The 16,918-nt window shown below is 35.0% G+C and overlaps 1 protein-coding gene across 2 annotated transcripts in view; it reads right to left on the reverse strand.

The window, feature by feature from the left end:
* LOC110832898 (1-phosphatidylinositol 4,5-bisphosphate phosphodiesterase epsilon-1) overlaps nt 1-16,918 on the reverse strand; it is a 468,153-nt gene that overhangs the window by 233,339 nt on the left and 217,896 nt on the right. The window contains exon 2 of one of the 2 annotated variants that reach the window (XM_087345016.1): nt 4,005-4,034. The exons of the other annotated variant lie outside the window; for it this stretch is intronic. The gene's annotated coding sequence lies outside the window, so the exon portion shown is untranslated. The remainder of the gene's footprint in view (nt 1-4,004; nt 4,035-16,918) is intronic. 2 annotated transcript variants of the gene reach the window in all.

Here is a 16,918-nt window from a genome sequence, read left to right on the forward strand (position 1 = left end):
AGATACAAACTTCAGGGTCATAAGAATCATTTGAAAATAAACGATCTAATTCATAATAAACGTCATGCGTTCTTTAAAGGAAATGTAGGAAGTGAACACGTCATGGAAAGACCGTTTCTCAGTCGATGCGAATGTTTGAGACACAAAACCACGGCCACGATTTTTTTTATTAAATTGGACATAGGGTCTACGACAAGCTCTACTTTATAAGAAACTATCCGAGTGTCGTACCTTTACTGCAGGCGGAAATTCGACAAATGCCTATTTTTCCCTGCCAATTTCTATTTCTCGAAAGCAGGCCTGAATATCATAAAAAATAAAATATCCCTAAATCCAACATCTTCACCGAGACTCAAACTCAGGACACTATTTGAGTAACTGACTTCAGTTTTTGTAATAACCTTGCCGAAACAAACGATACTGTTTCTTGAATTTTTCCGTCGTGCTTAAATTCCGAGCAAAAAAAAAAAAAATTCTTCACCGAGTTACGAACTCACCATACTTTTCGGAGTTTTAACTTTTCTTCAATGTTTTTCCGGTTTCAAGGAATAAACATGCCAAGTTTGGTGCAAATCGGCATACCGGTTCTCGAGCTACAAGCAAATTTAGCAAGTAAATTCGAGTTATAAACTTGATTATATAACCTACTTAAACGCATTAATTTACATTCCTCTATCTTTCGGGGCACGAACAATGCTATAGTGAAACTGTTCACACTTAATGTGTACATCCTGTATTATAAATGAATACAAACATAATTGTAGCACTAAACTAAAGATAATTATTTTCTACAGATACGTATTGGGATTAATTATTACAACCAGCTAAATAATGTTATTAAACTAAATAACATCCAATTTTTTTAGGTGCATGATAACGTATAGATCACAAATTCAAGTGTGAACATGTTAATAATAGTGAATAATCAATATTGTAACCGCTGCACATGAAGCATTTCGTCTATATTCTAACTGGGTAAAAAGGAATGTAATATAAATACTGTCAGATGCATCTGGGTATCACACTTCTTCATGCGAAGAGACGGTAGTCATTTTAATTACTGCATCAAGTATTCCGATCACATGTCTCATCCGTGCATTACAAATATTTCGCCTTGAATATCTATATTACGATGAGAGGAGTTGGAGTTCAATTGTTCCAACAGATGTTTCATGACAAGCAACGACAGATGTCACTGGGAACAATTAGAATCAGAGAGAGATTTTCTGTGACATTAATTACAGCCTTTGTGTTTGTAAGCTGAAGTTCTATCAGCGTCTCTAAACCACATCTTGTACTTTGCCAAATATCATATCGACGTGTGCAGGCTTAAGATATTAAAGCGGATATTTTTGAATGATTACTGGCCTAAATACATTCAACTATGTCCTGTTAATATTGGCTAATAGATGATAACATTAAGATATTTTAAGCTGATATTTATTTAATATCATTTAGCATGCATGTTGGTGTAGTAAATATTTTCTTTATATTCGGAAGATATCAGACTTTATTTCTAATATAGCCGATATATCCTCGTTTTGTAAATATTGTTTTTATTGGAATGCTCATTATCGTATTTACAAGGTCCTGTTTTGAGTTACATGAACCTTCCTCATGTGCTACTTGTAACATTCACTTTAATATTTTAATAATTATTTTTGAATTTCTCACGGCGGTTATAATGTCAATGTTGGTCTTCTAGGTTGTGATGTCATGTAGATTTGCAAGTAGATACATACTGGAGGAACATGCTGCCTCCAACGTCACGGCAGCCCCCCCCCCCAAGATGGAGACAGTACGTTCCTCCAAAATGTTTGTATCTACCTCAAAGTCAACACGGCTTCACAACCCAGAAAATTAACATCAACAAATTTTTTATTATGTCTGTCCAAATAACTTCTTCTCTTCAGGATTTATGATCACTATTTTTTATTGATTTCTCATAAACACCTATTTTGCACCCATCTCATGGCCTTTGATTTTATTAACCTAATAATATTTGATGAACACTTAAACATATAAAAACTCATTACGTAATTTTCTCAAACTTTATAATTATTTCCTCCTCCCTCTTAGGTATGAATATTTTCGTTAGCATTCTGTTCTGAAAAATCAATCTATGTTGTTTCCCTTAAGGCATCTCGGTTCTTAGACGTGATATTTTATAGGCCTATACTATTAAATACTTTACATTTCAAAGATTAAATAGGCTATAAAATATAATTATGTTAGCAACAGTAGTGTTTTCTTGTGGTACAAAATAATCTTTACAACGTGTTAAATTATATGCATTAAATTGAATTTAAGTCCCATTTAATGCTTCCCACGTGTTTTAGAACATACCAGCATAACTAAATCCTGGAAAATATACAGCGCACAAACACGCGAAGCCATTTGTTTCTTTCAGATATAGTTAATACAATACAGTATAATAACTGTAAAGTTAGTATTATTTTTACAGAAAGAAGTAATTTTATTAAATGTAGTGGTACAATGTTACGATAAAATATGTAACATTATAAAAATAAAAGTACCCATTAAAGTTGGAAAATATGTAGACGGAAGAAGTGTCATGATTTAATACAAAACCACAACATTTGCTTGGAGGGACTGAAAGAAAAACATATCCACATGTTTTACGAAACAATGATGTCTTGGTTTCTAAGAACGTTTAAAAATCCTGAAGAAATTATATAGACTCTAGTTAAAACATCCATTTTTACGGTGTGTCAAAGTAAAGAAACTTCCCATTAAAGAATGTTAACTTATACAGTAATTTACATACAAATTACAACACGCTTTAACTATGAAGTCCAAACTTAGGAATCCTATAATCCACATGGCCAACGGCTAGATTTTAATACCTGTAAAGTTTTGATGCAAGGCTTTGAAATTGTGGTCACAGTTTGTTGAAAATGTTTGGTAAAGGCATAAGAAGAAATAGTCTAGTTTTTATGCAGTGCACTGTACTGTGAGAGGTTTATCATCCTCCGTTTCGAAGGCTGCCACCACCGTTCACAACACGGTGGTCGGGTCTGAATGAAATTCAATTTGGATGGCGGTGTTAGAAGAGGACCGAACAACGGAATTGGATACTGTATACAAAACAGCAAACGCAAACAGTTAAACAGGCAATGCTGTTACGTTATTTTTTGTTGTTGTTGTTTCGTCTGAAAGTACATTTGAATTTGTAATACAAGAGCGTAATTAAACATGTACAATAGAAGTAGGTTGGTAACATACAGCGTCTGAATCACGGATGAAAGTTTCGCAATGTGGCTAACATCGCGTTTCGTTTAAAACTGGTCAGTTTAACTTCCTTGCATACTATGTAGTTACACAGAATGGTGAAAATATTCGCGTTGAGATAAGGTCAGATACACTTAAAATTGCTTGCTATTTAGTAACACAAAGACCAAGCAGAACATCGCAGTGGTAACTTGTCTACCAGAATTCGGGGGATAATGGTTTCGAATCCTGGCCAAGTAGTAGGTATCCCAACTGAAGAATTTCGTGACAAATGTCAGGAAAATGCCTTGAAATCGGCCACAGCAACTTGCTTCAAATTCATTCCAAATTAACAATTATCCCATAAAGCCCAGTTCGTTTAAATGCTACATCGCCACAAACTATATAAAATTTACTAAATAACAAAAATATTACCACACAAAACCTAGAAGGTTAGTTAGCAAAGCGATAACTCTTCTAACATTTTTTCTTAAGGTATTTAGTTTTAACCTCGGACAAAGCAACAATTTCATTACTGATTAATGTTATTAAGTTCTTCCAATATTCTGAGTAAATGCCGTGGTAGTGCTTTATAAAAGGCATGGGAAATTTCATTCACTTGCTGTCTAATTCGAGGCTCGTAACCATCTCCCATCTCATTTGACACCATATAATTTCTGCAGTTGGTAAAAGTCGTTAAGTAATCAACGTCTGCATCTACCAAAATGTCTACACGACGCCAAAACCCAGATAAGTGTAATCAAGTCACTCACGTGCCCTGATGATGGAGGCAGCAAGGACCTCTGTAACAAAATAAGAGAATTTATATAAAATATGCTTACAAACAAAACTGTTTACACTATGTAGGACACTAATGCCAAACGCATTTCGACTTCAACAGGTCATCATCAGTGGCACAAAAACAAGTTAATTCATATGAGAATTGTTATTTAATGCTCTGAAAAGGAGTGTGAAATAGACAATATATTTATCACGCACGAGGGAAACAGGAAATGCATACAATTTATTCGGAAAACTTAAGGAGAACAATTTTATGGATCTGTAAGTGTGAGAACACAAAACAAGATTAATCTTATAAAAACTGGATTCAACTATCTCAGGACCCACACCCTGATTCGATCGCGGACTCTCATAAACACTGCGGGTCTGGTGACACTATAGTTTCCTGGCCAGCTAAGCGACTGCCACCTTCTCAAAAAGTCTGCTCCTTTCGGTTTTCTCCACATATCCATACTCTCGTCTAAACGCAGCTGACTTCTAGTGAAAAAGCCACGAGCTGGTTAACAAGGTTCAGTAGAAGCTTACCCTATATTTCATTAAAATGAGCTTATGTGTTCAATCCGTTACCAGACCAGTGCCGCTATCGTCTACAGCAAAATCAAGATCAAAATAATATTTACCTTTGGTTTTAAATACACTGGTTTATAAATGCATTATCTGCGGATTTTCGTCCCGCATATATTGTGCTGATCATTCATTGCAGACAAAACTACAGATAGATCAGTAGTAAAGATTCATCAACTACGTTTTCTCGTGGTTTCAGGGAAGTACGTATAAAACACGTAGGAAAATGTTTAATCTAGAGTTAAGCCTACTTAGTAGTGTCTATATTATCAACTGAGTAACATGTTTCAACAATATTATTATATAAATGGGACAATGTTTTTATTAAATCTTCGAAAAGACACACAAAATTTCGATTAGGAACTCTGGTAGACACAGGATTAGATCGAAGGAAACTATAAAGACAGATCTAAGAAAAAAAAATATTGTGTCTATGTAACCCGTGGTTGGTTCTCGATCACCTGAAGGATTCTTCGTTTCTAAAGAACAATCTATTTTATAAAGTTACTCAGTTACTCAGTTACTCAGTATATTAGAAGTTCACGTAAACTATAAATTTACAAAATGAAATTTGGCTCCGTTAACAAAAGTCTATCTCTTAAGCTGTTTGGAGATTAAACATCTGTAAAGACACGTGACGTATGGACGGGTATAAGCGTTTCTTATACACGGTTCACACAAAGAACGTGTTAACACCAAATAAAATAGGCTAATATATACCTTATTTGTAATCTGTATCCTTTTATGGCCAGTTTGATAAGTTCATATGCAGGGTTCTTCCCTGCTAATGTTAACTTTGATCAAAGTGATTCACGTAAATATCAAATTTATTTAGCATGGGTCCTTATTTGTAAATTTATAATTAGTCAGAGACATAGAGGTCGTACGTAAACAATTTCAATGAATGCCTTGTGACTATCCCCTTTAATCCTGAGATGCAAACGTTGGAGTAACAACAGATGAGATCAAGCGGCCTCCTAACATGACGAAAACTGTTGATAAATCAATTTAGCCTCTGAGTCTAGGAAGTGACATTATTACATTTAAACTTCAAAAGTCGAGCACCCTATAAAAACTTTAGCAGTCGCCATGCTGATCCCACATACTCTCAAACATAGAAACGCAGATAAGCATCTGATAATTTTATTCTTGGTTTGGTGTCGTGTAGACACGCTGGCACATGTCGACGTTTCGGAGAAGCATTCTGTCTCCAGTTCTGTATTTTAATATTTGAACTGTATATTGTGTAATATTTTTGGCCCGTAAACGATGTAGAACAATGTCTCCAGAAGTGTCATATAAAAAAACCTCTAAACATAAATCGGTCAGCAGATGATAGAACTAAATATTAAAATTTTTACTACGAACTGAAACAAGTGTTTACTTTTACATAACACATAACAATTCGGACCTTCATAGCTTTACTCCATCAGACAATATAATGAAGGAGGAAAAATATACCTGGTACGAGGGCTCTGTTCAATATTTACCCCCCATAATTTAAGTTGAAATGTCCATCACAATCCACGTGCTATTCTGACCAATACAGTGCTAGTGACAAGCTCCAGAGTTGATTCGATTACTTAATAAAGGTTTGATTGACATGTTCTGGCGATCGCTCAATCAACAGTGGATTGACCTTTCAAAGTACTGTTATGTAGGACACAACAGAGCCCTGCTTCGTAGTCAAGTTCGTGTCAATTATACGTGCTGGTGTTCTGTAGTCAATTTGGGAGCGAAGGCAGATTAAAGAACAGCCCTTTGCACAAAATTCCACTGTATTTATACTTCAACGTTTATGTTTTCCCAAACTTAAACGATGGTGACCAACAACATTAACTCAATTATGTGAGATATTTAAATAATTGGTTTTTATTCTTAGTCCATTATGGGGTCAGGGCATGTGTGTCACACAGAATTTCGACATTAATTTTGGCTGGAACTGGCGGCTGCAAACCAATGACCAAAGTCTCTCTCTTTTATATATGGGACAGCTGTTGCAACTCGCCCCTGACCAAACACTGATGTGTTTTTGTGGTTCCGAGATAGAAGATAGAAACTGTTTGTCATTATTCGTAGAAGTGATTATTCGCAGAAATCGTTGGTCATGATATAAACGTGGGCTGCTGGAGTGAAATGGCAGCATCAACCCCAAACAGTATTACTGATGCCTGATTTTGTTAGAGATTGGTTGTTATAGCTACGTGCACATCTGAACTTGGCACGCAGAAATCTCTATTCACTATTTAGTAAACGGTACGTAACGGAATTTCGTTACCTTCTAGATATTTTTACATTTATCTTTAAAATATGAAGGACTACCTACATGTCAGATATCCAACAGAACAATTTATAACATCGAATTTTACGGTGTTATTTCGTTACTGTATAAGTCCATGTAATTTTAGCTTAGCTGGTATTTAACTTGCATATTTATATTGATTTCCTTCTTGTTTAGCAAATCACGAGACATGCCCTCAATGGTTCCTGTGTTTGCGTTTCAGTTTAAAACCTTCATTTCTATTTCCTATGCTTTATTTGTATTACTAATTTGTCTCTGGAAATATTTCGATATGAAACTTTGTGCTTATGTTTATTTTGGATGTTCTGCAGTATTTGAATATTTCTTTCAGAATGTGTTCTTACGAAGTTATTTTTATACGTATTTCCTTCTTGTTGCTTTGAACTCTCAGACCTAGTTTCATTTCTGTAGAAGTTAGTAATTCAATTCTAAAAGATGTTTCCAATAAAATGAATGTATAATTTACTTCTTCTGAGTTTTGAAATTACCGGAGTTAATGAAGAATCAGTTAATTTTTCCAAGAAAGTCGTACATCCGACACAATAAAATACATGCACAAATTTTCAGTAAAATAAATTTAAAATTTCACTGCACACATGACATAAAATGATTCAAATGTTATATCACGTTATTTTGCGTTGCATTACGTTATATTATATTATTATGCATTGAAAAACATAACGTCACGAAGACCTTTCAAGGTTGGTTATTCAACATGGCAGCACAAGAGGCAAATGTATGGAAGAGGCAGGAGATAGTAAGAAAACGAATGAATGAATGGATTAATGCATTCAAGACGGAAAAGAAGAAAGAAAATATAATAATGCATATACGTTTTGTCATACGTAAATACAGACACATGATGGATTTATTAAAATGTCTGAAATCTTGCTTTTTAGTAGTTTTTTACGCTCTATCGTAAGCAAAATAAACATTATATACCTGTTCTGTCCGACTGTCTGTCTTTCAGCCGAGAACATTCTATCATTTTTCGGTTACCCTAATAACTACAAATTTTGCAAATAAATAACAAATAAGAGGTAAAGCGGGAGAGTTTGATCAAATTTTACGACATTTGATACGGATTTTTTTGCCACCACAGGCTTGTCCAAACACATACTTTTTCATTTTCTAGAGTCGGCAATTCTAAAGCAACGATTGCTGAAAGAAATTATTACGTCATTATGTCATCGTAATGGCTTTGATTAATTCGGTGATGAACCTTCGGGTTCCCTAAGCCAGCTAGTTAGTTAGTTAGTTAGTTAGTTAGGCTTCCCCAAACGTTTTTTAAAAAGGCCCTACAACCTTTAACACCAAAGCGACGGGTGTTAAAACTTGTGAGGTTGAAGAAAGATTTACCGTCACGACGCCATGACCCGCGATCCTCTATCATGGCGCATATAACTCGAGGAGGTCGGACGGATTTTCATGAAATTTTGGATGGACGTTATGCCACTGGAGGATGATCCAAACTCGCAATTTAAAATCGATAACACCAATGTGACGGATTCTCATTTTTGTAATGTGGGACGATGATCGATTGCCATTACGCCATTGTCCATGAACCTCGACAACAAATTACGTTTTCGTCCGTGTTGTCATCTATCAGTGATCTACAAACTATTCGTGACACGAATTATCAGTGGCGTGCCTACCCTACATGTACTGAATTATTATGTTGTCATGGTAACGCCAAAAGGAAGTCTTCTTTTGAAAGAATTTAATTACTGAGCACTTTAGATAAGTAACTATTACATTTCACTGAACAAGTGTGCATTAGTCTCTTAATGTATCACTTATACAAATTAAAATAATAAATATGAGTACATGATAAGAGCAATGAGGGGAAATGGAAGGCTGTTTTATTATTAATCGCTACTATTATAAATGTTTAAGAAGATGACGTCAAGCAGTGAGTGACGTAAAGCACATATTGCAAGCTGAAGTGTACTTCAGATGGAGTTTTTTATATCATTAAGTTCCTCACTGGAATTTAGATTTAAGCAGTTCCTTTGCATCTGTAATTGGATTAAAATTTTGTCTTGCGTGTGTCTGTTAACAATATTTTTCGATTTAAAGTTTTCTAATACTGACATGCGGTATCAAAAAACACAAGACAATTCATTCTAAATGTAAGAATTAATAAATCTGAAGGTGTTCTGGAACGTACTAAGGAAAATGTTTGGAATTACAAAAGAAAACGTAACAGAATAGACAGCATTGGTTAATAAGAAGCTTCGTAATGATTATTCTTCGCCTGTTACTACGGCGAAAAATTAAAAGAACGGCGCGGCAAACCCATGTAGGATGCGTGGGGATATAGGAAATAGATACAAAATTCTGGTCATGAAATTGCAATAAAAGAGATCGTTTGTAAACCAAGACAGGTATAAACACCTCAAGAAAGAATCCGCATAATGTAGTTCAGATATTTCAGTAGTTCGGAATATACAGAATGTTACATAATAGAAACTGCACAAATACATTAAAATATTAATTTATTGTTTTCTGGACGGCTGTCTTCTGGGTTGTTGCGCCGTGTAGTGTGGTAGAAGTTTACCGATCGCCCTGATGATGGAGGTAGCAAGGACCACTGAAACGTCGCCAAACTTTTACCAGATCACATAGCGCAACAACCCAGAAGACAGCCATATTCAGAATCACCACAGCGAAAACTTCGAATCCTACTTATTGCTATTTCTTCAGGCTTACAAGAGAGGCTATAGGTCTAATTCAATTTTGATGTCATCCTAGTGTTCGCAATGTCTAGTAAAAAATTGAAATATTTTTTTCAGAAGTCTGACTTACTGTTCTGCCTAGATTTCTTACACGAATTTCTAACTGTAAACTTCATTTTTCTTTTATATCAGACATAAGAACAAGACGTTCTGAGTAAACCATAATTCTTCACCTTTTCCAAATGGATGCATTTTTGGCGCCTCTCAGACACTTCATTTCAACAGTTTATTATCGTAATAATGGTAATCGTAAGTTCTGAGTAGCTACTCTAGAAATATAGGTAATTTTGTTACATCGTTATGTAGAAAACCTCTTTACGCGCAATATAACTCTATAGGGTTCTAACAACATTCTATACTACTGTTTCTCTGTATTTGATCCACAGTTAAATATTTCAAAAAAGAAACCATTAAATTTCGAAAACTAGCTCTAATCCAGTCTTCAGATGAAACTGCCTATTCTGTTGAATCTATGGTCCAGGGATTGTTGATTAGCTTCTTATATCGAAATAAAAAGAATAGGTATTTTCACCTGAAGATGCGATTAGAAACAGGTCCCGAAACTTAGTGGCCTTGTTGTTAATATATTGAACTGCAGATCAAGTCCATGGAAACAGCAATATAGAACACTTGATTGTGTACAATTAAATCAGAACGTTCGTGTTTGTCACGTGATGCATAAAAGACTTCCAAAAATGAAACAAACATAATTCAATTTACGATTAAAAATGCTTTCTGGATATGGTCGTACTTCATTAATTATGCAAGCATACTTTAAAATATTATAAGTTGATTAGTTAAATTATTTTCGTGTGGTTGAAGTACATTATTTTGCAGTTTAATAGGAATAAAACATGCAAATACCAAATTAACTTTACTATTAAACAGAGGACTGTAACCAATCCTATTGACGGTAATATTTAATTATCAATGGAGCTAAAAATTTCATATTACAAATTTTTTTATCATTTATACGTGAAAAATATCACCTTCACTCAGCAGAATCTATACAATTTAACACTTTTTACTGTTTAAAGCACGCTTCTTATAATAACTTATGGTTATTAAATTACAACTCTGACATATCATTAAAATATTTATTTAACCCATGCAAAGTTGCCGTTAAAATATAGAGGAAAATGCAACACATTAATTTAAGCAACTTCGTTCACTATATATTTTTCCTTGAATACGTTTTAAATACCCTGAAATAATATTAGAAACTCAAATGTTTGTGAGAATAAAAATTTTAATTCTAAACAATTTTCCCTCCTATTGTATACACATGGCCAATTTCCCTCGCGTATATTTTTAATCATCTATTGGCAAATATTCAATTCTGGAACAAGCTTTTCGATTCTAAACACTTACCTCCCCAGGTTTGTTAATAAGTTCATTGTCACTAACAATGTATATCGATATTTTATAAAGTTAAAAGAGAATGGAGACTTTCTAAACTTCGTCGTGTACCCTGCCAACCATTATATCTACCATCATGAGCTACCAGACAGCTCCATGCACATAACAAAGTTAACATGCGAAAATTGGGAATATTAAGAAGCCTAATTCTGGGCGGAATTGTTTAGCCTGCGCGAAAATTAGTTTACAATTGTACAATAGGTGGAAAAACAAAGAAATCAGATTTGAATTTGTATTCAATACACATACAAGCAAACTAACTAGATGGCTTACCGAACCCGAAGGTTCATCAACGGATTAACCAAAGCCCTCCACCGGGCTCTGTCCTGGGCCAATAAAATCCAGTATCCTTCATCTCCTATCTTCCATAGATCCCGCCTGAGATTATCCTCCCATCTACGTCTAGGTCTCCCCAGCGGTCTCTTCCCTTCAGGTTTCCCAACCAGTACCCGGTGCACACCCATTGTCCCATCCATGCGCGCTACATGCCTCGCCCATATCATTCTTCTCGACTTAATCACCCTGACAATACTGGGGGAGGAGTGCAGATTTTTAAGCTCATAATTATGTAGTTTTACACATACATACATACATACATACATACATACATACATACATACATACATACATACATACATACATACATACATACATACATACATACATACATACATACATACATACATACATACATACATACATACATACATACATACATACATACATACATACATACATACATACATACATACATACATACATACATACATACATACATACATACATACATACATACATACATACATACATACATATACACACACACACACACACACACACACACACACACACACACATACGGAGAGAGTATGTTTGGACCTGAACAATAGGAGTGAAAACTGACATCATATTTTTGAAAGAAAGCTTCTATTGACAAATCATAAACCTATGAGAAATTAGCACTATTAACTGGAAAGAAATAAACGACATGAAACAGTTTTTCATGAAAAAGATGAGAAATGCAAACAAAAATATTTGTTGGAAATTCTATAGGAGAGACTCAATTTGGTGGGACACTTGGGCATTAAGTAAATAATTTTAATATCGATTTTAAAATAAGGGTGTAAAAGTGTAGACTAGATTTTTCAGCCTGGGGACAGGAACAAAGGCGCGCTCTTGCGAAAACGGTATTGAAACTTCGGATTACATTAAAGCTAAAGAAGTTATTAACTAGCACAAGGAACATTAGTTCCTCACAAACTTTTCTCTATGGAATCAGATGAGGATTTTATTAAAAATTATAACGTAACAAGCCCGAAGGATAAAGAGGTACCACGAGACTATAAAAAAGTGGCTGAATCGTGTTTAGAGGAAAATGATAAAGCTGGAAGTTATGGACCAGAAACAAAGTGTAAGAGAAGAATATAACCATAACAGTCGTGATTGAAAAGGTCAAAGTTCGAATCTAGACGAAGCCGAATGTACAAGAATCTAAGAATAAAAATCCTCATAACAAATTCCAAGAAGCAGAAAGGCTGACAGTGAGAAAGTACGTCAAGAAACCTTCCACCTTTTATGGTACACGAAGGTTCATTATAGTTTTCAAAACAGTCGACAATTTGAACCCAGCGTGAGACAGATGAATGTAGTCCACAGTTTACATAAAATGTCTTTACTAGACGATGGATAATATCAAAAAAAAAAATTATTCAATTGACTCTTCACCATCGTCAAGAAGTTTTAGATTTGAAAATTTCTTTAAGCTCCTTTTTAATATTGTCACCTCATATATGCTTGTCTCCAAAGCAATTTTTTCCATAGAAGTATTCTTACTTGAACTTTACTGTCTTTGCATTTTTCATCATCCTTGCATGCTACATGAAGTTAATGTCAAACATTACACGAACGTTGAGTTATATATATTTGTAAAACGTGGTTAATCTCAAACGACTGAGTATCCGGCAAGAAAGCATAAAACTATACCATACAAATGTTTATTTAATGTTTACTTTCTTTTAACAATACCAAAATGTAAATCCCATTATTATTAATCCCCTATTATAAGTCTACATTCCATCCTATACCCAAAACATACACAAGCTTCAATATCCACAGTCAATATTTTTTACACCTCGTGACATCAAACAGCACATGAACTCTCATATTAACACATATGATACCTTCCATATTTATGCTTGGTTAAACGAACAAAGTATATTAAACCAGACTAAATGGGGCTACTGTGGGAAGCATATGGTCCAGTTAACGGATATAAGTAATAAAGTATGCACTGGAACGAAGTTAGGCGAGGCGAATTATTTTATCGGATCGCGTATTACAGACTGGAAAACCAGCCTAAAACTGTCAATATATTTGTATGCACTATAACAATGTGTGAACGAAATTAATGGGTTTACTTAATGTAACATCACATCAAGTCAAGACGCATAACAAGAAAGACCTTGAGTTTCTGAAGGTCGTTTAGACAACCAAGACAATTCTTTACTTTACGAAAGACCATCCTGAAGAAGCCAAAAAAAGGAAAAAGCTGAAATCTTAAGTACGTCTCCAAATTTTACAAACTTAGATTATAATATGGGCTACACTATGGACAGGAAAAGTTCAGAGACAGTAACATCTATGCCACAGCAGATTATAATGTAATTTACCTTAACTGACTTTATTAATAATATAATAATATATTACGGACTGATATAGCTAGGTTTGATTTCCTCTATCAACGCTCCAACACGCGAATCAGAAGCAAACGAGGGGCACTAAATCTAAATTAATGTGTCTGAAAACGAAAGGTACTCCAAACTGTACTGCATCTTTGAACGTATGTTGTCAATAATCAGGTACTTCTATCTGAACAGAATTTTTATACAGAATGTCCCAAAAAGATGTATACACACATCAGATAAGTTAAATATAAACATTTTAATAAACTGAACCATCAAATACATCAGCATTGACACTTAGTAAATCTAGTTCAGCTATTCAGATTGACCACCGTCAGCTTCGTGGCGCAGTTGACAGCAGTGAACGACTGGATGACGTGGCCAACGAAGAAGTATTATAAAGTGTACGTATATGCCTGCTTGGAACGTTCTATACATATGTCCTGGCCATATGTCCATTTTGCATGGCGTACAATGTAAATATATTCGCTTTAAAACGATAAGCAAACTGAGGTAAAAAAAAAATTAACGAGAAAGTAAAGGACAGTAAAACAGGTTTTGATTTTCACAGTTACGTTAACAGTCTTATCCATATTTCTATGCCGAAATTTAGTTGAATTTTTACTCTGAAACAATGTCTCTGTCGGTACATAATACGCAATGAACTGCCCAATGTAGATTACTGTTGCCAGCTACTCAATCCGTCATCTGATCGTGACATTAATTTTAACTTCTTTTATAATAAACTCATGCATGTCGCTCTAGAGAGAATCTGACGTTGAACCTGTTATATCATCCGCTATCAGATGAGCCAGTAAAAGGTGTAGACTTTCAGGTCTGTTAAGCACTTTAAAGAACAGCACTTGAGGAAATGTCAGTAAACCTAATGATTAGGGTGCCTCTGTTTCTAAGAAGTTATTTCGCTTTCCACAGAAACATTTTTCCTATTATGCAAGTAATCTCTAATCAATACACTTTATATCAAAGTTCTCCAGTGGTTTCATAACTTATGTCATTACAACTTCAATCTATAAAATATGAAACTGCTAGTAGCTTGGTTGTTTGGTTGGTAATTGTTTGCCGTTAATGGATTTTGGGCCTTGTGAGATAATATTTATAAATGTGTGTATTGTTATAATCGTTGCCATGATTCAGGAAAACAAACTAGGCCCGTGTTAATTGGGAACACTAAAATATGCATAACAGTCGATCACAGGTTGTAGGAACCTTTATAAATTACTTTAATACTTTTATAAATAATTAAAGACATACAGCTAAAGAAACTGGCAAATTTCCAACAAAAACTGGATATAGGTACGGGCTCATTACTAGCCTTGCCATATTCCATAATGCCAAACACGCATCAGACATTTTCGGAAATCCACCAAAATCTACGGTAGTCCACGCACTTCCGTGCACTGCAATGCGTCGTTACACCCACACAACACTTAATAATCGATATCACAGTCCCTGGGAAACATGCAGCCACATGAAATTCCACCTGAAGCTACTTGCTTCAATTCGATTTTCCCCCAAATCCCTGCTACACGTGCCATTTCAAAATTACTCGTGCGACGCGAAGATAACGTAGAATGTGACTGAAACTAGGAATGTAATTTTAATTCCTAGTGAAGTAGATGACATATTGGATACATATTAATAAAACATTAATTCTACTCGGAATCTTTAATGCACATGAATCACAATACCAAATTTGAGGATTGCTCTTTTCTGGGTTTTACAATCGCCTTGATGATGGAGGCAGCAAGGACCTCTGAAACAATGGTAAACTCATACCAGACTACACGGCTCAACAACCCAGATAACAGCCATCTTCGGACTCACCGCCGTGAAAACTTCAAATCCTACAACACCAAATTTAATAAAATTCCATTTAGTAGTTTCACTTTTTCGTGGGCACTTTACTCATCGCCCTGATGATGAATATAGTAAACACCTCTGAAACGTCGTTCAATTTCTATCAGACTAGACAGCTCAACATCCCAAAGAGTTGGAGGAATATTATTGGATCCCAAGATATCAACTCCGAATAAATATACAGAATTAATCATCTTAATTCTTGTAACAATAACAGGCCAGGAAATTCGTGATGTTTATGATGAAGAAAACATAATTATCAGCTAATACCGCGGCCATGAAACCAGCACTTATATAGGTTGAAGACACACATATCTGATATCGTCTAACCAATCCGAAAGGTCTTATGCATATAGAAAACCTAATACAGTTAAAATAAACACAAGCATAAGACTAACATATTCAGACATTTTTATAACGTTAGTAAACCCGGAACTGAGCTGGTCTTGGACACTATCTAATCCATCACTGTCAACGGAAAATCTCTATGTAAATATGGTCGCTCCTTGGTTTCAACTTACGTGATACATTGTATCTTAGCTCGTGAAACGTAAAGAAAATAGGCTATTCCACTGAACTATAATACAGTTAGTCCCCATGTATCAAATGTGTACCCGACTATGGAAATTTCAACACTTTTGAAAAATCTGCCGTTAAACAAGTTGCACTAACTCTTATCTTTATTCTACCTTTCACTCCTTTAGCAGGGCTGTTACATACAATTCTATTCCCTAGACCGCGAAAAATAAATGACTTCATCTGAAGATGTGTTGCGAAACATAGGTTTTAGAGAAAGAAAAAGCTTAAATGAAATGAATAAATGGACTTCGAAGATGCTTAGAACTAAGTTTCGTGGGAGCGAAATGAATTAAGCAACTCACAGGAGCAGAGCCCTCACTACAAATGCCATATTCGCTAAGCTAGTAGAGAAAACACTACCTTTATGAAGACCAAAATTCCATCACTATTCACAGTAGTCCACCAATAGTCCCTGTAAGGATTCAACTCATTTCATTCTACATCACATTATGAGACCAATTTTAATAATATCTTTCCATCTCCGCATATTATCTCACGTGGTCTGTTTTTAAGTTCTCACGGCGACGAGTATAAAGATGGCTGGCTGCCTTCTGGGTTGCAGAGTCGTGTGGTTTGGTAGAAGGCTACCAACGTTTCAGAGGTCATAGAAGCCTCCATCATGAGGACGACGTGTTGATGGAGGCAGGAAGATAAATTTCTACCAGACTACACGGCGGTACAACCCAGAAGACAACCATTTCCACTATAATTTTCTTTATTCTGTT

Source organism: Zootermopsis nevadensis, unplaced genomic scaffold, assembly GCF_977971745.1.
Source record: "Zootermopsis nevadensis isolate Lab colony 2312 unplaced genomic scaffold, Znev_1.0 Znev_ptg000008l, whole genome shotgun sequence".
Classification (NCBI taxonomy): domain Eukaryota; kingdom Metazoa; phylum Arthropoda; class Insecta; order Blattodea; family Termopsidae; genus Zootermopsis; species Zootermopsis nevadensis.